We start from the raw sequence: 23,447 nt of genomic DNA on the forward strand, positions 1-23,447 counted from the left end.
CATCTGACAATTTTATGAAGTAAGAAATTTTTCATGGGATCAACAAATGAATAAATGAATCAGTGCACATGTATATATCTTGAGAAATATGTGCATCAATTAAATTTAACTATATGTATTTGCATATATCTGCATATAATATGTACTATTTAATGTAGATTATTAAGTTTATACAAGCAGGAGTGGGCTTGCCATAGGCTAATCCAGCTTTTTTATTTATTTTTAGTTTTGTAGTTTTTTTCCTTTTAAATTCTGTACCAGTTAGATTTCCACATATTATGACAGATGAAAGAAAGAGTACCGTATTATTAGACTGGGCAGTTTGCTGAATTTTTACATTTTGTGTATCTCCTAGACTCCCACTTGTCCTGAGACTGATACTAACTCTCACATCAGCAGGTTCCAAATACAAACCCAAAAAATCATTAAGATGGTGGGCTAGAAAATAAGATGAGTAACTATCACCAAAGAAGATGTTTTGAATGCATTTTAATAACATAAACAACATAAAGGCACCTAACATAAATCATAATGTAGAGAAATGTCAGTAACATTGAAAATAACACTTCTCCTGAATAAAACAATGTGTGGGATCCAACAGATTTGACTTTTGCTCATGAGTTGAGCCAAATGACTTGATTCACTGAAGTACAATGGCACACTTCTACACTTGTCTGCTTGTAAAAACTTTTATACAGTAAATCGTAACACGTTCTCCCAGGGAAGTCACATAAATAGTCTGGCAACATTTTTCACAGCTTATAATGGGCCAGTAAAGACCACATAATATGCATAAAACATATAAATATTTCTTTGATGCACTCAAAGAAATGAATATTTGTTTGACAAGTCCAAATAAAGTGTGATTCGTTCAAAAGGGCAGAGTAACTTTTGCAAGCTCATTTGAAAGAAAAGGATTTCACTTTTGAAGAAAGAGCTGCCAGTTTGAAAACACGCTATTAGGTTGACTACAAACACAGTGGGCTGGCGTGTATTTATTTACAAATAAATTGCAGCAGTTTACAGAGTCTATATGAATTTGAAAGCTAAAATCAGACAGTGAATAATGACCTGTGCATCACCTTGATTTGGGCTAGTGTATACTTTCTAGTTTCTGCTAAAGAGGTCTTACAATTTTCTTCTATAAGATTATCAAAAGCATCCTTTTATTGTATTGCCTATTTTTTTGCAGTTCTTCATAAACAGCAAGTACATCATCTACAATTTTAATATTTTCAAACTTCTTGGTTAAGTACAATAAACGTTTAGTGTATTCATCCAAACTTAAGTTTATCACTTCTAAATTATACTCATTACAGTGTTTGAGAAAGTTTACAACCTTAATGGTTTTGAGGTTTAGCGAGCTGAGGGATCTTGTTATGAGTGCTGTCCAGTGGTGCATGAATAAGGCTTGTAAAATGTCCAAAAACATGTTACTGCAAAATTAAATACCTGCTAGAATGAAAGAAAAAAATGTATAATTTTGATTTGAATATTCACTTATAAAATTTTGGAGATTTTTTTTGTTTTTTTATGTATTTATTTTGTTAACAGCCCAAGATTATGTGAGAATTTTTACAGTGAAGGTAAATAACTAAATATGCTGCTGCCATGTGATAACCTGCAGCAAGTTTTATGCCACACACGTGCGCAGTTTACAGGCTCATTTCTCACCCAGACTGGTGGCTGGCACTCTCACCTGATCCTCTCTCCCCTTGTTCCTCTTTAGTTCAACCGAAGGCCCTGCCTCTTAATGACATCACCACCGGTCCACCCACTGGCAAACCTGATGACTTAATTTCCTGTAGCCAGAATCCACCTTCCTGCCACATCAGTCTCTGTTCCGGCTGCCCTGACTCCACCTCTTCCTCCTATCCACCATATTTATAGCGCAGACTTAAACTGTTAGTCAGTTCAGTTATGAACTCTGCTTCCGTAAAGGTGTGTTTCTTTTTCTGACTATTCACTAACTTCTTATCACAGTTAACAGCAGAAAAACTATGTAGGACAGCCTTGAAAAAAATCAAGGGGTTAGAGGGAGGAGCTTGTGTAAAAAATTGGGTATGTACACCTGTTTAGAATGACGTATTAAAGCCCATGAAGAATATTAAGCTTTCTCATAAGAATCCAGTAAATATTATGAGAAGGCATCTAGTCGCCCTTAGCTGTAAGTGTCAGACTTTACTGTTCACATAAGTTGAAGATTATGCTTCATGACTGTTGAAGGAAACAGAAGTCTTTAGGAGAATTGTAAATAGAATAAGAAATTAGCAATAAAGAAATTAAATTGTAGTGTGACTACAACTCTACTGTTTGTGTCATCTTGTCTTGGGTGTTTTTATCAATATTCAGAATACAAACAGGTCAGCACTTACTTGGTTTATTTTGAATATTACATTTATTTGAAAATTATTTGTTTTTATCAGAATTCGATTGGTAATCATGACTAAACAAGAAATATTAATTGTGATGCCAAGGTTGCATTTAGAAGAACTGTATGATTATTGACAAATAAATAGGGTTAACATAACAATATACAAGTTAATTTAATGATGCAGTTGATTATTCCTTTTCTTTAATTGTCCTACTGAGAATATCTAAAATTATAACATTTTAGGAATAGGAATGAATGAGAAGGTTACTGTAGGCCTTAAGAAAATTGTCTTCTGCCCCTGCTGTATGAGAGTTAAATCTAAGTTGAAAGGCTAAACTCACTTCTAAGAACATATGTAAGTTGCACATTTTTTCCTTTAAAAGTCAATGGACTGAAGTAGGAACCATGATGAAGCCCACACTAACTTTCACTTAATGAGCACTTAGAAAAGCTGTAGACTTGGCTAGATTTATTTATAGACAAAAATGTCTAAAGATATCAGCAGTGTTAACAGAACTTGCACCTGTCAAAAATGAACGCTGCTATAAAACTGTTGACATCTGAAGACTTTAAAGAAACACTTCTAAACTTCAGTGTCATTCTGTAATGCTGAATGGAAGACAAGTGACTGTTAATTTGCAGTAGTCTTTGGTGATGCGTTTAATTCCTGTGAATTTATCATTTTTTGGTAAGCTGCCTACTGCTTGCTCAAACTGGTATCCATAATATCTTCTGTATTTTTCATCTTCACTGCCTCGGTGCTTTAGCCAGGTGTTTTCACAGATAATATTTTTAACTTTATTCAGAAAAGTAGAATCAACAGCCATATGTTTTACTGTCCTAAATCTATTCTGCAATCACTTTCATGCTTTGAAAAGCAGGAAAATAGCTACATCATGCTTTATTACTCGGTTATTCCTTCTTCACGACTTTGATTTGTGTCAAATATAATTTCCCAATCTGCTGGTATAAATGTACCCAAATCCTTTAGTAAAAAATAAAATGTATACCTTTATTATTAATTACATTTCTATATAACCAAGGCAAACATTTTATTAACATGTTAAAGGCCATCAGTTACATGCATTATATTTATTTAAATCAATAACGTTTATTTATGGGTGGCATGTCAGGGCCGTTGCCACTGTTGTTGCTTCACAGCTCTGAAGGACTCAATTCAAATCCCACCTTGTGTATCTAAACCTTTTACATTTCAAATTAAATCAGATTGTACTGGTCACATACAGTCATACTCATTACATTGTTCAGTGAAATGTTTAGTTGATTTTATTTGATAGATACTTTATTAATCCCAAGGGGAAATTCGCATTAGCAAAAGGGAAATAACATTTCCACGTGGGCCATATGAAGAATAGTGTACCACCACTCATTACAGATGGTGTGATTTTGTCTCCCCAACCCTAAACCAAATTAAGTAAATTATTGAAAATACAGATTGTGTCACAAAAAGCAGACACAAGAGTCATATAAAAGGTTTGGGGCAGCCACCTGTATAATCTTCCCTGGATTCAAATGGGTAAATTGCTAGAACTGATGTGCTCAGAACAGAGTCCAAAACAGAACTGATTAGGTTAGTCAAATATGGCGGCTTTAAAGGCCAGAAAAGGAAGTGACGTCATCGAGGGCAAAAGCGGAAGAGTCCAATTCCATAGGTTCGGACCCGGATGTTAGGTCATTAAAAGGGACAGAACTGGGAGTCTCGTCGGTCATGGGTGACATCATCCAAGGGTCTGGAAACAGAAGTCATGTTATTCTGTCGGTCTGCAGGAAAATGAGAAAAAAGGTCAGTGCACTCCGCCACCCCCTTGTCTGGCGTGGAATTACTTTCATTTAGACCTTTTAGCTGCATCCCATTCGCACGTGTGTGACAAAAGATAACATTAGGAAGGTACTATCCATGGCACTGACGTAGATGTAAGAAATGTAAAAATGGCTATTTAACATGCTGTGTGAGTATACCCCATTACTGGTATAAACAATTTAATTTTCACTATAATGATTATCTCAAATAATATATACCACTTTATTTTTATATCAGTTAGGTGTTCACGTATTTTTTAAACACAGAATTTTCATCTGTAGCATAAAAAGGTTACCTGACAAGTTGAAAGCTTACCTCTATTAGTACACTCCTCAGATTCTCTGGCTTCCACGGGTCGGTGAGGTCCCATTCTGCCTGTAAGAAGGCTTGGGAGAAAAGTCACCCATTAACACTAAACAAGGTCACAAGGCTTGAGCACAATTTTTCTACACGGGAAGGCAAATAGGTTACAGCTTCCTAAAGATGTTAAGGTTCCACAAAGAGGAAGAAAGTAGAAAACATGGTGAGCAGTAGAGCAGAGAAGTGGCTATGGTGATGTGTTTGACCTGCTGGGGTTGTTGTATTCTGAAAGAGCAGGCCTCAGAACCTTTCAGATGATGTTTTATGACAAAGATCGAAGACAAGAAGAGGTACAAACTCATCTGGAAGTAGGAATGGATTACCAGGGGCCTCATGTATAACGCCGTGCATAGAATTCACACTATAACATGACGTAAGCACAAAAGCCGAAATGTGCTTACGCACAGAAAAATCCAGATGCAGGAATCTGTGCATACTCCAACTTCCACGTTCTTCCGCTACATAAATCCTGGTCAGCATGATAAGTAACGCTCGTGCACGCGCCTTATGTCCCGCCCCAACTCCTCCAAGAAATACACCTCTTTGCATATGCAAATCAATATAAATTGCCCTTAAGCTCAGCCTTCTGTGAAAAGACAATGGGAAAAGCAAGGGGGAAAATATAAGAATTTCAGCGAATACCAAGTGGAGGCAAAGGAAAAACATACTATTTGTTTAATTAAACCGTGGTATAATCAACAAAAGGAAGTTGATTGAGTGACATAGCGTGTTGGAGAAACTTGAAAACTCGCGTTCACAAAGTCGCACAGTGCCGGAAATAAAAAAGAAGTCACATATCAAAGTTGCTGTGAAAAGGCGAGTTGCAGCCCACTGTGTGAGTGTCATATGAAAGCTTATTAGGGAACAGAGAAAAAAAAGGCGCACAGTGGGGAAAAAGCATGAAATGTCAACTTCAATCTCGAAATTTCCACTTTAATCATGTAGTTTATTTTGTCATTAAAGTGAAACATCATAAACTTCATCTTAAAATCGTTTAATTAACCAGTTTTTCAAATCACATCGTAATTAAAGTAGCATGTTAAATGCTTTGTTTTATATGTGATCTTCTATGTACTCTATGTGTGTGAATCACCACTTGCTTCTTAAACCGGCTCCCTTCCTCCGAGTTGACACAGAATTCATTACATTCGTGATATTACAGCTCTCTAAATAACTAAAATACTGAGATGTATACGTGATATCATTTTCATGATGATAGGAGGTAAAGCACGTTATTAAACATGGGTTTCGCAGCACAGTGATTGTGCGCGACCTTCGATGAAATTATTTATTGCAGCAGTACTCAGGGGCGGCTCTAGGCTTGTGGTGGCCCAGGGCAGAGAAAGAATTGTTAGCCCCTTTGCCCGCCAATGTCAATATGGTATCTTATGCACGGCGGATGGCCACGTGCGTTGCGGACACTGCATAGCCGCCTCGTGCTCATGACACAAGCGTTTAACTTTTGTTGAAATTTGCCGCTGCATTTTTAGCTGTGTCGTTATTTTCTCTTTATGTTTTATATTCAATATATATTGGCGTGACCGCCCCTGCAGTCCTTACTTTTCTTTCTCCAAGTAACCGATCGCCACACAATCAGCTCTGTAACAGACGTTAAGCCATCTGTAAGCTTAGAGCGCCGATTCTTCAAAACGTTTAAGGAACATTGAAATATCTTCGTAGTACATGTTTAATTGTTCTATCCTTCACTCCAGTCCCAGTGAAGAATATAGATTATTTAAATGAAGTTAAAGTTTTATCTGTATAATAAAATAAACATATTTTGCTGCATTTTCATCTTAAAAATTATATCGTCATCATATGTAAATACGCACTTTATAAAGTGGCGCAGGTTGTGTAATATTATAACTGTAGTGCAAGTTTACAGTGGGGTGATTGTACTTATAAGTACAAACAGTTCTACAAGGAGCAATTGATTGAGTGTGTTTAAAGTTCTTGGGATGAAACTATTTCTGAACCGCAAAGTCCATACAGGAAAGGCTTTGAAGCGTTTTGCCGTGGCTGAGGTAGCGTGTGCTTGAAGCTGTATACCGATAATTCTCTTTCTGATCAGCTGCTGCTGTGATTCACACTCAGATACAGTGATATAAATACTCCGAGTCGTGCAGTGAGAGCAATATGGAAAAAGATGATCTGCTGTGGCAACTCCTAACGGGAGCAGCTGAAAGAAGAAGAAGGTGCAGTGCAAGTAACAACACTAAAGCAGTTATGGTATTTGGAATACTATGGCTATTCCTTGGACCATTATATTGTTACAAGTTAATTACAATCAGATGCATTACACTAATAAACAATATGCGGTTAGTTTCAGTGTATTTATAAAGCCGTGTCAGGAAAATAAGGAGTAACCACACAGGAACAGTAGCATTGCTTTGACGCTGGGTGCCACCAGTCTGCAAAACTGTGCGGAGAACTTGCGCATGACAAGGTATGAGGTACCGTGGAAAAGTGCGTGGCTTTACGCCAAGTGTAGGTTTTATACATCGCGATTTGAACGTGGAAAAGTTCTTACGCAACATTTCTGTGCGTACGCACCATTTATACATGAAGCCCCAGGACCACTGGGATGCAGTAATAAGGACATGGATGAGGAGACCTCATGGGCTGTGATTTGCAAGCTGAAACCTACCAAGTACAGCTTTTGTTCAACCATGTATGTGAGTCTCCAGTAAACCTTTAGTGCTCAGAGTAGAATATTTAAATACATACTCAGTTACTTTAACAAAATCTGAGCAAAAAATGTTATTTGAGGTAACATAACAACCAGTTGTAAGACAGCCCCAGCTGAGACTACCTGTAATAAAATTAACTGCAAGTGTTTCCACATAGTATGCAAAATAGTCACATGCAATAAAGCTGGACAGTGACCTCAGGCTAGAGTCACTGATGGGTTACACACTTTAATACAAAATTGACAACTAAGATTTGTGTTAGGAATGGCAATGAGTTTTGAATGACTACACTGAGGTTGGACATTGTACTGTTGTGGCAGGCAGTGTGGAGTAGTGGTTAAGGGTTACCGCCACTAACACTGTGTGATCATCAGCAAGTCACTTTACCTGCCCGTGCTACAATTGGAAAACAGCAACAACAACAACATTTATTTATATAGCACATTTTCATACAAAAAAATGTAGCTCAAAGTGCTTTACAAAATGAAGAATAGAAAAATAGAAGACACAATAAAAATAAACATAAGTCAACATTAATTAACATAGAATAAGTAAGGTCCGATGGCCAGGGTGGACAGAAAAAAAAAAAAAACTCCAGAGGCTGGAGAAAAAAAATAAAATCTGCAGGGATTCCAGACCAAGAGACCGCCCAGTCCCCTCTGGGCAATCTACCTAACATAAATCAAACAGTCCTCTTTGTATTTAGGGTTTTCATGGAAGGACTTGATGATGATGGTCACGTAGACTTCTGGCTTTCAGTCCATCAATGTTGGTGCATCATGATGCTTTGAGTAGGTGGTGGTGGCAGGCCGCCACCACAAAAAACCGGAAAAAGAAACAGAAGAGAGAGTTGGGGTCAGTACGGATTTTAGAGCCACTATGAATAGTTATTATGATGAATTGAACATACAGAGTATCAGTATTAAGTTAAAGTGAAGTTATAAAAAGGCCATGTTAAAGTAATGTGTTTTCAGCAGTGTTTTAAAGTGCTCTACTGTATTTGCCTGGCGAATTCCTATTGGCAGGCTATTCCAGATTTTAGGTGCATAACAGCAGAAGGCCGCCTCACCACTTCTTTTAAGTTTAGCTTTTGGAATTATAAGGAGACACTCATTTGAAGATCTAAGGTTACGATTTGGAATATAACGTGTCAGACATTCCGATATATAAGATGGAGCGAGATTATTTAAGGCTTTATAAACCATAAGCAGTATTTTAAAGTCAATCCTGAATGACACAGGCAACCAGTGTAGTGACATCAAAACTGGAGAAATGTGTTCGGATTTTCTTTTCCTAGTTAGGATTCTAGCAGCTGCATTCTGCACTCGTTGCAAGTGATTTATGTCTTTTTGGGTAGTCCTGAGAGGAGTGCGTTACAGTAATCTAGTCTACTGAAAACAAAAGCGTGAATTAATTTCTCAGCATCTTTCAATGATATAAGAGGTCTAACTTTTGCTATGTTTCTTAAGTGAAAAATGCTGTCCTAGTGGTCTGATGAATATGCGATTTAAAATTCAGATTACAGTCAACAGTTACCCCTAAGTTTTTTACTTCCGTCTTAACTTTTAATCCTAATGCATCAAGTTTATTTCTGATAACCTCATTGAATCCATTATTGCCAATTACTAAAATTTCAGTTTTCTCTTTATTTAGTTTGAGAAAATTACTATTCATCCATTCAGAAATACCAGTAAGACATTGTGTTAGTGAATCGAGAGAGTCGGAGTCATCAGGTGCTATTGATAAGTACAGCTGTGTGTCATCAGCATAGCTGTGGTAGCTCACGTTGTAACCTGAGATAATCTGACCTAACGGAAGCATGTAGATTGAGAAGAGCAGCGGACCCAGGATAGAGCCTTGTGGAACACCATATCGGATATCATGTGTCTTTGAGATGTGATTACCACAACTCACAAAGAATTTTCTCCCTGCCAGGTAGGATTCAAACCAATTTAAGACACTGCCAGAGAGGCCCACCCATTGACTAAGGCGATTTCTAAGAATATTGTGATCAATGGTGTCAAATGCAGCACTCAGATCTAAGAGGATGAGAACAGATAAATGGCCTCTGTCTGCATTTACCCGCAAGTCATTTACTACTTTAACGAGTGCAGTTTCTGTGCTGTGATTTGTTCTGAAACCTGACTGAAATTTATCAAGAATAGCATGTTTATTGAGGTGGTCATTTAACTGCATAATGACTGCCTTCTCTAGAATTTTACTTAAGAAGGGCAGGTTAGAGATGGGTCTAAAATTTTCAAAGCAGAGGGTCAAGATTATTTTCTTAAGAGGGGTTTAACTACAGCAGTCTTAAGACAGTCTGGAAGACCCCGTATCTAATGACGAATTAACTATGTCAGAATATTGTCAATTAGCACGCCTGATACTTCTTTGAAAAACCTTGTTGGTATTGGGTCAAGGACGAGGGGGAGGGTTTCAGTTGAGAGATTATACTATGTAATTCAGGTAAATCTATCCTGGTGAAAGCATTTAATTTGTTTATAATGGAGTACCGGGGCTTTGGAGGTTCTGCAGTGTTGGGGAGATATACTATGTTATCTCTAATATCATTAATTTTTTGATTGAAAAATACAGCAATGTTCTCACAGGTTTCACTGGAAGTATTCTGGGGGCATTCCTTTGTGTTACCTGGGTTTAACAGACGATCAATTGTAGAAAATAAGACTCTGGGATTACTAGCATTGTTATTTATAATATTAGAGAAATAGCAGCGCCTCTCAAGGCGGACTGTGTTATTGTATTCTGTTATTTTAGCCTTCAATATCTCATAATGGATAGTTAGTTTAGTTTTCCTCCATTTACGCTCAGCTCTACGACATGTTCTTTTTAAATCAGACACTCTTTGGGTCTTCCATGGAATAACAATACTAGAAGATTTTTTAACTGTCTTTTCAGGTGCAACTATGTCAACAGCAGCTCTTATTTTAGAATTAAAGTTTTCCACTTTACTATTTACATTATCCTCGCTATTATAGTTGGCACTATAAACGGACTGATTGCTTAGAATGTTTGTAAGTTTTAAAGCTGCTGATGAGTCAAAGAAGCGTTTTTTAACAAAATGCTTCTCATGAGTGTTTTCTATCTTTATTTCTATATTAAATAGTAGAAGGAAATGGTCTGAATGACCTGCTTTAAATCAACTTTAAGTCCTTTAGCAATCACTAAGTCTAACGTATGACCTGCTTTATGTGTAGGTTGATTAACAAGCTGTCTCAAATCAAAAGAGTCCAGGAGGTTCATGAATTCTTTTACTTTTTGGTCAAACTCATTGTCGATATGACAGAAATGTAACCAGGGGTATATTTTTCGTACGTTGCTTAAATCATCCAAGATCAGATGCTTCATCTTGGATGAGTTAATGCCGGTGAAACTCATCTGGGATAAGTCGGTTATTCAAACGCAGCGGTGTAGTAGATTAGTCTAGCTGGATCTAATCATCTGAGATGAATGCGCACACCCGAGCTGAGTGAAAAGCCCATATAAATTGAGTCTAGCAAACATGATCAGCAAGTCTTTGATAGGCTGCAACAAAGTGATGAAAGAACAGGCACATTTTTTCCACACAAGCTGTGTGTGTGCGTGTGTGTGTGTGTGTTACTCAAAGGATTTCAAGATTTAATATGCACAAGGGGTAACACTGCAAAACAAGCCCAAACCAGAAAAAGACAGCTCGCAAAAAGTGTCCGACAAATTAAACGTGTGTGCATTGTACTTACTGAAAGCAGCGTTTCATTTCCTATGTGTCAGATTAATTATTATTATTTAATATGTCATAATTCCAGATCAAACATGAGCACAAGGAGAACATGGGAACAGGTTAAAGTGAAGTACAAGAATATACTTCAAACTGGTAAATATTGGTATATAACTATTTAAACAATTGTTGACAGAAAGAATTATATATAATATATAAAAACATTAATTTTAAAGCTAATAAGAAGGCAGACAAGCAAAAAACAGGTGGAGGTCCACGCGGTCCAGACCTAACCCCTGCAGAAAAGTTGGCTCTCCAGCAAAATGCCCATCTGAGGGCATTGCAAGGGGGAAGTTCCTCCTCAGAACCAGTGGCAGGATGGTTACTTCATTTCAGATAAATGAAGGTCATTGCATATATTTGTCCTCAATGTGTGCCATAGGTATGTTCCATATAGCCCTCTTTTTTGTTGGGTCAGCTGCAGGGAATGTCATATTCCTAGAACTTGTGTCTGACCAACGAGATATTGACGAAGGTCAAATATTTGATGAAGACACTGTGTCTGATTATTCATCAGGCGGAGAGGTAAATTTTCCAAATAATGTTTGATCAAACTCCAATCTGATCAGTCCCATGTGCCCCAATCACATTTGGAAATCCTGGGTAATGAGAATGTTAGGCTGATTGTGAGATCCTTTATGGAACTGTGGGTGTTTTTGCCTGTGCATTACCTGCCTGCAATGGTATAAAACACCTCTTATATTGTCTGCACACGCAGGTATCCAGGAAACACTATGAAAACCCAAATGAAATATTTCAGAGCCAAACAGACTTTATGAATTGCCTGGCAAACTGCACTTTCAGATAGATTTTCCGCATCGCCTACAGTATATAAAAAAAGTACCACTTGCAAAAAACCTCAAAGCAATGCATACTGTCTGTGTGCTTGTGAGAGCCCGACTTCACCTAGTTAACAGCATTTATGTAATATGCTTGCTTGTTTTTGTTTACTTTTACCATCTGTGTCAGTGAATTAAGACAGATATTAAGTTTCTCAACACAAACAGCTTTACTACAGCTTCCTGACCCCTAACCAATAATGGAATAGGACTGTAGGCCAATAATTTGACTTCATATGATTGTTTTTGTACAAAATACCAATTTTCTCTTTGGTTATGTTAGTTATGAATGTTATAAGTTACTGTAATATTTGAGTTAATGTGACTTTACAATGGTTGATTATAGACTTCTAGAAAACAATCCATGCCCAGCAGTCATTTTTTAATATGTAACTTCAAGGGTTAAGTGATATTTAACTAACATATGCTTTATAATAAAACCTCACTGACTAAGTAGGGCACTCAGCATGTTTTACATAAATAATATTTCAAAGGAAACCTCGGAGGTTAAGTGCCAATTCCTTAGTGTATTTTAGAATAAAACCTTAAAAGTTAGGCAGCTTAACTAAACACTTGTTACATATAGTTAAAAGCCTAACAATCAAATAAAACTTATCAAACATGAATATTCAATTTGTGAAACTCAGAGGCTGAATTCAATCATGTGTCAACAGGAAATGGGCTAACCCTTTTTATAAATTTTTCATAAATTACAATAATAACAGGCACATGATTATGCACACTTTACGATAATTGACAATTTATTAATAACAACAACAACAACATTTATTTATATAGCACATTTTCATACAAAAAATGTAGCTCAAAGTGCTTTACAAAATGAAGAATAGAAAAATAGAAGATACAATAAAAAATAAAAATAAGTCAACATTAATTAACGTAGAATAAGAGTAAGGTCCAATGGCCAGGGTGGACAGAAAAAACAAAATAAAAACTCCAGACAGCTGGAGAAAAAAAATAAAATCTGCAGGAATTCCAGACCAAGAGACCGCCCAGTCCCCTCTGGGCATTCCACCTAACATAAATGAAACAGTCCTCTTTGTATTTAGGGTTCTCACGGAAGGACTTCATGATGATGGTCATGTAGACTTCTGGCTTTCAGTCCATCAATGTTGGAGCATCATGATGCTTTGAGTAGGTGGTGGCGCCACCACAAAGAAACCAGAAAAAGAAACAGAAGAGAGAGTTGGGGTCAGTACGGATTTTAGAGCCACTATGAATAGTTATTATGATGAATTGAACATACAGAGTATCAGTATTAAGTTAAAGTGAAATTAGGAGAAAGCCATGTTAAAGTTTTCAGCAGTTTTTTAAAGTGCTCCACTGTATTAGCCTGGCGAATTCCTATTGGCAGGCTATTCCAGATTTTAGGTGCATAACAGCAGAAGGCCGCCTCACCACTTTTTAAGTTTAGCTTTTGGAATTAAGGAGACACTCATTTGAGGATCTAAGGTTACGATTTGGAATATAGGATGTCAGACATTCCGATATACAGTATAAGATGGAGCAAGATTATTTAAGGCTTTATAAACCATAAGTAGAATGTGCTGGGAACGAGAGAGATATGCTCAAGTTCCTAGTGATAGAACTTAAAACTTTTACTGGGTATGTGGACTCTGGCAAATGTCATTGAAGCTGCAAGGATGGAGTTGTGGATGATCAGAGGAGGATTGGAGGATGGCCAATCAAGGAGATGACCTTAGGGTCGAGGCAGAGAAATTGCTTTTCGCAGTATATTAGACTATCAGTACCAGTGATAATACCATAAAAATGCACAAAATGATGATCTATGAACATACTATTTTGCTGTATAGTACAGCCACCAAGTAACAATATTAAAAGGTATTTCAACATAGACAAATGCCCCTCCAAAAAGAACAATGCTTTATTTGGGATGTTAGCGATTAGCCATGTTTTTCTTTAAAGAAAAAACATCTAAATTATCTTTTTATTAATTTATTTTTGTCGTTATTAATAACTCTTCGGGTCAATGTGGTGCCAAACATTTTATTTCTAGTTTTTGTTCAATTGGTAAAGTGCTAAATCATGTTGTACGTAAATAAGCAATGTGATTCATGAAATTTAGGCAACCTTTAAATTGCGTCATAATAAATTCAAGCAATGATCACCTGAAGCAGCTCTGCTTCACACACAATAAATTGCAGAAACATCTTTTCAGACTTGAGTTCAAAACAGCACTAATTCCAGATGGCTGGTCATGCGATTTCCAGACATGGGCAGAGAAGGCATTAGCAAACAGTGCCAACCCCTGATTTGGCAGGTAACTACCATCACCAGAGCCCTTAAGGTGCATTCCAATCACACAAGTGTGACACGAGTACGCCTGGATCATGTCTGTAGAAGGTGAGGAGTGTCGTTTATTTTAAGGTTGACTTCCTTTAAATTTTATCATGTGGTATTTTGTGAACTGAGATGATGCAAATTCCAAAATGCTTTCTCTCTGATAAAAAGAAATATATTTGCTGAGGAAGAAGATAACATTTCTAGGAAATGAAGGAAGGGAGCCAAGTGAATTTGAGAAGATGAAGACAAGCCACCTCACTGACAACTGAATAAACGTTTTGGCCTGAACATGTCTGGTGGACCATTAGCGATACTAAACACGTTTTGGAACATTAGCCTTAATGATTATATCTTTTATAATTTATGACCCTTTATATTTTGTGTTGCCTTAATATGTTAATTTTATTCCTTTTAAAGATTGGTACAGTGAATAATAACAATTCAGCAACATATCTAGTACTACATTTCTACCTTAATTTTATTATTAAACTAGCAAAATACCCGCGCTTCGCAGCGGAGAAGTAGTGTGTTGAAGAAGCAATGAAAAAGAAAAGGAAACATTTTGAAAATAACGTAACATGATTGTCAATGTAATTGTTTTGTCACTGTTGTGAGTGATGAGTGTTGCTGTCATATATATATATATATATATATCCATCCATCCATCCATTTTCTAACCCGCTGAATCCAAATAGGGTCACGGGGGTCTGCTGGAGCCAATCCCAGCCAACACAGGGCACAAGGCAGGAACCAATCCTGGGCAGGGTGCCAACCCACTGCAGGACACACAAAAACACCAAGCACACACTAGGGCCAATTTAGAATCACCAATCCACCTAATCTGCATGTCTTTGGATTGTGGGAGGAAACCGGAGTGCCCGGAGGAAACCCACGCAGACACGGGGAGAACATGCAAACTCCACGCAGGGAGGACCCGAAGTGAACCCGGTCTCCTAACTGCAGGCAGCAGCGCTACCACTGCCACCGTGCACTATACTATATATATATATATATATATATATTTACACACACACACACATAAACATATATATACACACACACACACACATATATAAACATATATATACATATACATACATATCTACATATATACACACACAGCTATTTCGTATCAGTGCAATACGCTGCTTGTTAAAACGGATAACTCCCGCTCTTACGTGCAAGTCTGCGTGGATATTATGAACTATCGTATTTGTTCAAGTTCTATTTAAATTTTAAATAGAAGGAATTTTTATTTAGTCGACAGAAATAACTTTGGTAGGAATGGTAAAAACAGACAGGAATATTATTCGTGAATAAATCAACTCAAACCTTAAATAACTTAAAAGAACAAACATTCAAATTTCTTTACTCTTATGTAAATTTATATAAAAAATAAACTTAGATTTTAAATATCCCAAAAGATTTTGCTCTCCATAAAAATATATCCTTTCAAAATTATACAAATTCAAATATGAACATGCTGCATAACAAAACCTGGAAATATAAATAAAATGTGTTCCTTTCAGCAATAACAAATCAAATCATTAAGTTGTCTTTGCTCATATGTCATTTTAGAGCTGGACGCCTGGCATCTTTTTTGGCAACAGGTTCGTTTATGTTTGGTGTGAGGTTCTGTGTTGTGGAGATTCTCAGGATGGATTGCAGGTGCTCATCAGTGAGGCGACTCCTGTGTGCTGTTTTGTTAGTCTTTATCACTGAGAAGAGCTTCTCACACAGATATGTGCTACCAAACATGCACAAGGTTCGAGCCGCATGTAGACGGACTTTTTTTGTTCTTCAAAGTCACCAAAGCGCCGTGCAAACTCAGTGCGCCGGTTTATCAGCAAAGTGCGATTTGGGAACACCGTAGTGACGACTTGGTTTAACATTACTTGGCAACAGGGAAAGTTGCACTGGTGCATTTGTGTCTCCCATAAAAGCAACTTCACTTGAAATCACTTTGTGATTGTGCACGGGTAAAACGTCCGCTGAAGTGTCAGATTCTTATTTAATTCTTCTGCTTTCTGTATCTTCTGCATTGCATTCAGGTCTTTCAGCCTCACTGATGAGCACCTGCAATCCATCCTGAGAATCTCCACAACACAGAACTCCCTGATGTTTTGTCTCATAGTGCCGTCTTAGATTAAATTCTGTAATTACAGCCACATTAGCTCCACAAATGAGACACACGGGTTCAGTAAACATATACTCAGCCTCCCATCGGTTTTAAAGGCTCTATTTTCAGAATCAACTTTTCTCTTCAGCATCGTGTGAGCTAGCTTCGCAATAACTTGCAGCATCATAAGCTAGACTTGATTAACGCGTAAGTGTTCGCAAGGCAGCTGAAGCGCTGCATTATGGGATCTGTAGTTTATTGTGTTACCAGCGCTTCATATACCCGGCCATTAATAACAATAATACAGTATATAAAATGATCTCGCTGGCTGGATATAATTACACGCCGGGCGGATGTGGCCCTGCCCTTGAGTTTGACACATATGGACTAAATAGAACTTGAAAAGATATATTTTTCAAATGTGATCGCGCAATTCAGATAGAGTTGACGCGACTACAGCCTGCATGCCTCAATAAGTCATCCTCCCTCGCTCTTACTTTTTACCGTTCATCTAATGAATACACTGAGTATGGCTTTACCAAAACAATCATTGATGGCGAATAAAGTATCCATTATTCGAGTATGTAGATCGGGATATATATATACATATATATACCCGCGTATCGCAGCGGAGAAGTAGTGTGTTAAAAAAGCTAGAAAAAGAAAAGGGAACATTTTAAAAATAACGTAACATGACTGTCAATATACAGTATTTGTTTTGTGAGTGTTACTGAGTGTTGCTGTCATCAATGATTTGATTATCATTATTTCTTTCAATCAGGTTCGTATTTGTAGGATGTGTTGTGTTCAAGTTACATTCCGTGTTTGTCAATCGCTGTAAAGATGACAGGTTTCATTCATCGATTCGTTTCTTACTGCATCAATAAACAGCTCGTCTTCTTCTTTATCTGAGACCTGACACACTGCATGCACGGGTTTTTTACACTGTCTTCCTTTAGCGGGACATTGACTTTTTCCACGTGTGCTTTGTTTCCACAGTAGCTGCATTTATGAATATGCTTGTATGTATCAGACGCTTCATATTTTTTGCTGCCTTTTCAATTGTGTAATTCGGTTTTGTTCAGCTCTTTGGAACTGTTGCTTTTATCTGTGCACTGCGCCAGTTCACGTGAGCCGCTCGGTATACATGCATCGAAGATTCCCAGTTGTGCTGGTGCCATCTCGTGCTATGTCCATGGCTGTATTTAATGTTACCTTAGTCCTGGCACTTAAAACTTTCTCTCGCAGTTTCGCTGAGTTTGTGCCAAACACCACGCTGACCATCTCATCTTCCTCTGCATAAGCACAGTCCTTAACCCGTGAATATTTAGTGGGAGTTTGCTATTGGATTGCCGCTGACGGACGGCCTTATATGGGCAGGCACTAAATTACAAACGCCAGCGGCAGCCTGTCTATGAACTTAATTTAAAGTGTAGGTTTACATCGTGCTTTGTTTCCGAAGTAGCAGAACTCATGAATATGGTTGTATATGTCACTCGCTCGCTTCTTATTGTTTCGCTGCCTTCTCAATTATATAATGCATGTTTTCTTCAGCGCTTTTTGGAGGTCTTCCTGATTTTCTATGTACTGCGTGATTACGTGTGAGGCGTGATGATGTCACACGAAACTCCCCCCCGGCGTTCAAGCTCATCTCCATTACAGTAAATGGAGAAAAACAGCTTCCAGTTATGACCATTACGCGTAGAATTTCGAAATGAAACCTGCCCAACTTTTGTAAGGAAGCTGTAAGGAATGAACCTGCCAAATTTCAGCTTTCCACCCACACGGGAAGTTGGAGAATTAGTGATGAGTCAGTGAGTGAGTGAGTGAGTGAGGGCTTTGCCTTTTATTAGTATAGAAGATGTGTTATTGGCTTTGGACTAACAACAAATTCAACACTGAGAAATTCTGCACTGCATCTTCAACTTGCTAAAAGACGCTTGATTGTACTTGATTTTCAAATATGTCATGGAATGGCTCTCAAACATACATCATCACTTCTCTTTTCTTTGAAGGCTGCACCTAATTTGAAATTCTGTATTACTTTAAATTATGTCTAAAACTACACCATGCATGGTATTTTCTCTTGGGTCTAGTGTGTATGTTGGTGGAGTCATGGCTGCATTTCTGGCTGTTCTAGTCTCTCTGTTACTAGTCCTTTGTAAGTCCTACGAAAAACAAAAAGCCAAACATATTAAAATTGCTCAGTCTGTTGTATCTTGGATTTGGCAAATTAACTCTTTTTTCCACGTGTTTATTTTTTTTTTGACTGTGTAATTTGTTGCCTTGCTGGTAGCTAAAGTGATACAGTTCACAAAGCTACTCCCCTGAAAGTCTTGTGCACATATTATTCCTCCTCTTCCTGCTATTATAATACTGTATGTTTAAATTGAAATGATAATTTATGTGTTTAATCCACTACATATCCATGGAGTGTTTCACTGTTTCTTAAGCCCTCTTTCATGATTTAAATTAGATGCACAAGACAGCCCCGCTTATCTAATTGCCTAGCACTTGTTCAGGTGACTGATTAGGTTATGCATTCCTAGTAGCATAGTTCAATTTTCGTTTTTAATTTAGAGCACCTGCGTAGGCATTTAAAAATGTAAACTGTGAGATGAAGAATGATATACCATAATACCTTCTTAAAGCACACATTAACACTTCATTAAATGTGAGTCATAAGATTCAGAATTGGTTTCAGAACTCTTATAAATTATGTATAGTCCAGACATTGACAGAACTGCTGCCAAATATTGCTTCTTTTCCTTTTCTGACATTTGTAAAAAAGAACTTAAATGAACTTAATAGACCTGTAGAAGAAAATGTTTATTTTATTTTTAAAAAATATGTCCATCCTTATGGAAAAGTCAATACATGAATACAGTATTTGTTTTAGAGAGAAGAAAAATATGAATGATATAGCATTGAACATGAGATCTTATAGATAATCGGGTTTAGAACTTAATGAGTGGACAAACATTCAAAACAAAGAATATATGAAACAAAAAAAATACACGTGTTTGAAAGAATGTAACCAGTTGAATTCAGTACCTGAATTAGCTACTCTATTCTTGTAATGGATTTTATACTTTAATAAAATGGAAAACACCATTGTCACAAAACTTCAAATGTAAATGAGAGTGTAAGGAAAAGTGACAACACAGAAAATATCACAATAACTTTCCAAAGTGCAGTACAGTATATGGTTCTGTTATTTACTATTAAATTATTTGTGCTTGTCCTAATTTACATAATAAATTTGTGTTTTATCCTATGTGTAGTGTGAGCACTGTGGCCAGATAAATTATTAAATAAAAGGTCAACCCTCTGTAATTAAATAGAGTGGTCAAAATAATAAACACATGGAAAACAATATCCTTGTATGTCTCCAAACCTGGAATATTAACAAAACAAACCAGGTCTAGAGTAACAGGTGGTTCTCAATTCATTAAAGGAATCATGGTCCTCCATTCTAACATGTTTGCTGTGTTTCTTGACTTAAATGAATTTTTGAGCTTTAACATATCCACCTTATTCTTGACAAGAAAAAGTGTGCAACCATTTTTGTTTAATCTTACGTTTAGTTTTCTGTTTTCAGCTTTTGCCAGTGAAGGCTAGACAGTATAAGACAGTGATAGGCTATGACAGGTCCATCAGTTTTTCTCTCTGAGAAATGGACACAATCTTCTTCTTCCTCTTCATATTTTCCCACTTCTACGTGGGGTCATTGTACTTTATCAAACATCTCCAAACAGCTTGGTCCAGCATCTCCTCCCCAGTCACACCCTTTTTCTTCAAATCTTCTTTTACTTTTTACATCTACTTTTGTCGCCCTCACTTTCTCTTTACCTGTACTTCCATTCCTATCACTCTTGTGTCCACGTATTTATTGTGTCTCCTCATCACATGTCCATACCAATTCGACCAACTTTTCTGTAATTTCTTAGATTTCTCTCCCACTTTTGAGACTATCTCTACTTGTCTCATTTCTTATTCTGTTATTTTTTTGTAACTCCACATATCCATCTAAACATTCTCATGTCTACCACATCTAACTTCTTCTCTTGTGCTCACTTTACTGCCCATGTCTCAGCTCCATACACCATTGCTGGCCTTACCACTGTCTTAAAAACCTGACCTTTAACCTTCTCCTTAATTCTTCAATCACACAATACTCCTGATACCTTTTTCTAATTGTTCCATCCACACTACACGCTGTGGGTTATCTCTGCCTCTAGTTTTCCATCTATCCAGGGGCTACCACTCATCCTAGATATTTAATTTTATCCACTCTTTTGAATAGCTCTCCCTGCAGGATCATTTCTGAATCCCGATCATCATTAAATCTCATATATGTCTGTCTATATCCTATATTCTGTCTTCTTCCTATTTATCTTCAACCCTCTATCTTTCAACGCCCTTCATCATTCTTCGAAATTCCTCTTCACTTCCTCTTTTCATGTGATTCACAACTCAATGTCATCAGAAAAAGAATGCACCAGGGGACCTTATTTTATCCCATGACTCAACTTAACTATAACCAGATAAAGATCTCTGCTGCATACATACTCTTACTGGGATCTTATCTATTATCCCGGCACTGGTTCATACAAATACTGGACATTTCTCACATATTTCTTTGGTACTCATTTCTCTCTCATACACCTCCACACCTCATGAGCCTTCTCCAAATCAATAAACACCATATATAAACATTTCTGTTTTTCGCGATGCATCTCCATGAGAAGTTGCTGCAATAATACAATACAAAGAAGCTTATATGTTGAGAATTCTTTGAAAACAAGACTCTTTGCTATTCAAAATTTGACTATAGAGCACCTTTTGATCTTCACCCACCACCGAAACATAAGAAGGCCACCATCTTTGTCACCAAAAAAGCCAGATGTTTGCTCATTTAAAAGAAAATATGATGATAGAGCAGCATCATCAGCAAATAGCAAATTCATGAAGCGGTTTATAATTCTATGCATATCTAGTTTATTAAGAGTAGAACTAAAATGTAACTACATAAAAGCAATATTAAAAAAGGAGTTTTGTAAAATATGTGTACTGTTAACTGTAACGTACATAGCAGTAGAGTGTTGCACCGTGTTAGCCATAGATTGATACAGGAGAAAGTAGGGTGAAATGACACCTTTTACAATAATTCCACCAAAAAACCCACATGGACACCAAAACCGGAAGAAACCCCACACTGGACAGATACATAGACAGCTTCTGACAGAGGGTCAAAACTGGGATCCTGGACCGAGAGCAGAACCAGGTATATAATATCAGTTTACAAGAAAAGCAAGCCATACATTCACTAAGGGAAAACACAGAGATCATTGTCAAACCAGCCGATAAAGGGGGTGCCTTAGTAATCAGTAACACATCTGATTATATAAAAGAGGCACAGAGGCAGCTTTCTAATACCACTTATTACTGCAAACTACAGGAGGACCCCACTGATGTTTACATGAAAGGACTGAAGAAATTGTTAAGCAACTTACCTGTTAACATCAAGGACCACATCAGTAGTCAAATCCCTGAGGATCCAAAAGTGTGATACTTCTACATGCTCCCCAAAATCCATAAAGATGGGAACCCAGGAATGCCAATAATCTCAGGAATTGGCACACTGACAGAAAATATTTCAAGATGGGTTGAAAGTATTCTCAAACCCCTTGCCAGAAACACACCCATCTATGTACAGGACACCACCCACCGCCTTAAAGAACTTGCTGCCCTGGACACCATTTCTGAGGGAGCCTTCCTTGTTACAATGGATGTGGAGGCATTATACACAAACATCCCCCATGATGATGGAACTATGGCCTGTCAGATGTACCTGCAACAACATGGCTTACAATCAGAGTCAGTGATACAATTGATAAAATTCATACTAACTCACAATGTGTTTTCTTTTGGTCAGGACATTTACTTACAACTAATGGGAACTGCAATGGGATGTCATTTTACACCCCATTATGCAAACATGACAAGATTAGAACAAGACTTCTTATCAACATGTGCAATAAATCAATGCTTTACCTTCACTACATAGATGACATTCCTATAATCTGGACTGCAAGCGAAAAAGACCTTCTTTGCTTCCATAGGAATTACAGTTCATTCCACCCCAGCATAAAACTTAAATTAAATTATTCAGAAACAGAAATCAGCTTTTGAATGCGATGATTCATTCGCATAAAGCACGGTACCCTTATGACCTCTATTTTTCACAAACCAACAGACAGATGGACATATCTAAGAAATGAGCCAAAGCATATACAGAATTCCATCATCTACAGCCAGGCAATACGTTACAATCATATTTGCTCATACCCACTGGATCAGGACACACAAATGCAGAAACTCAGGACAGACTTCATCAAACAAGGATACACTCCTAAATCAACACACCTACAAATCAGGAGAGCTACATTTATCCTCAGAGAAAACCTTCTGGAATACAAAGGTGCAGAAACCAAGAACCGGGTCCCACTAGTTGTAACTTATCATCCACATCTGGAAACACTTTGCAAAATTATGAAAGAGCTTCAACCCATGGTACAGAAAGACAATAAACTGAAGGATATATTCCCAGAACCTCATACATTGCATACAGACAACCACCAAACCTCAAACAACTGATTGTCCGAAACTCTATGTGTGGCTTGGCAGCAAGTGGCACATATCCCTGCCTACAGAACAGGTGTGGCACCTCTGCACATATCTACATGACAGATCAGGTAGTTATACCACATTGCCAGCAGGAGCATAAAATGAAGGGTCCATTCACATGCAAATCTGCTGATGTGGTCTACCTAAACATGTGCATAAGGTGCCCCAACACTGGACTTTATGTAGGGAAAACTGGTCAAACACTGCGCCAGCGAAAGAACTTGCATAGATTTCATATTAATCAGAACAGTATTGATCTTCCGGTGGCAGCACACTTTAACAGTAATGGCCACAGCATAAAGGATCTGAGGGTCACTGTGCTTATGGATAATTTCAAGACCCAACAGGAGCGGAGAGAATGGGAATACAAACTTATGCTTAAATTCAACACACTACAAAATGGTCTGAATACAGACAAGAGTTTTATGACCAGATATGTGAATTAACAGACTG

This window comes from Polypterus senegalus, chromosome 2 (genome assembly GCF_016835505.1).
Source record: "Polypterus senegalus isolate Bchr_013 chromosome 2, ASM1683550v1, whole genome shotgun sequence".
Lineage (NCBI taxonomy): Eukaryota > Metazoa > Chordata > Cladistia > Polypteriformes > Polypteridae > Polypterus > Polypterus senegalus.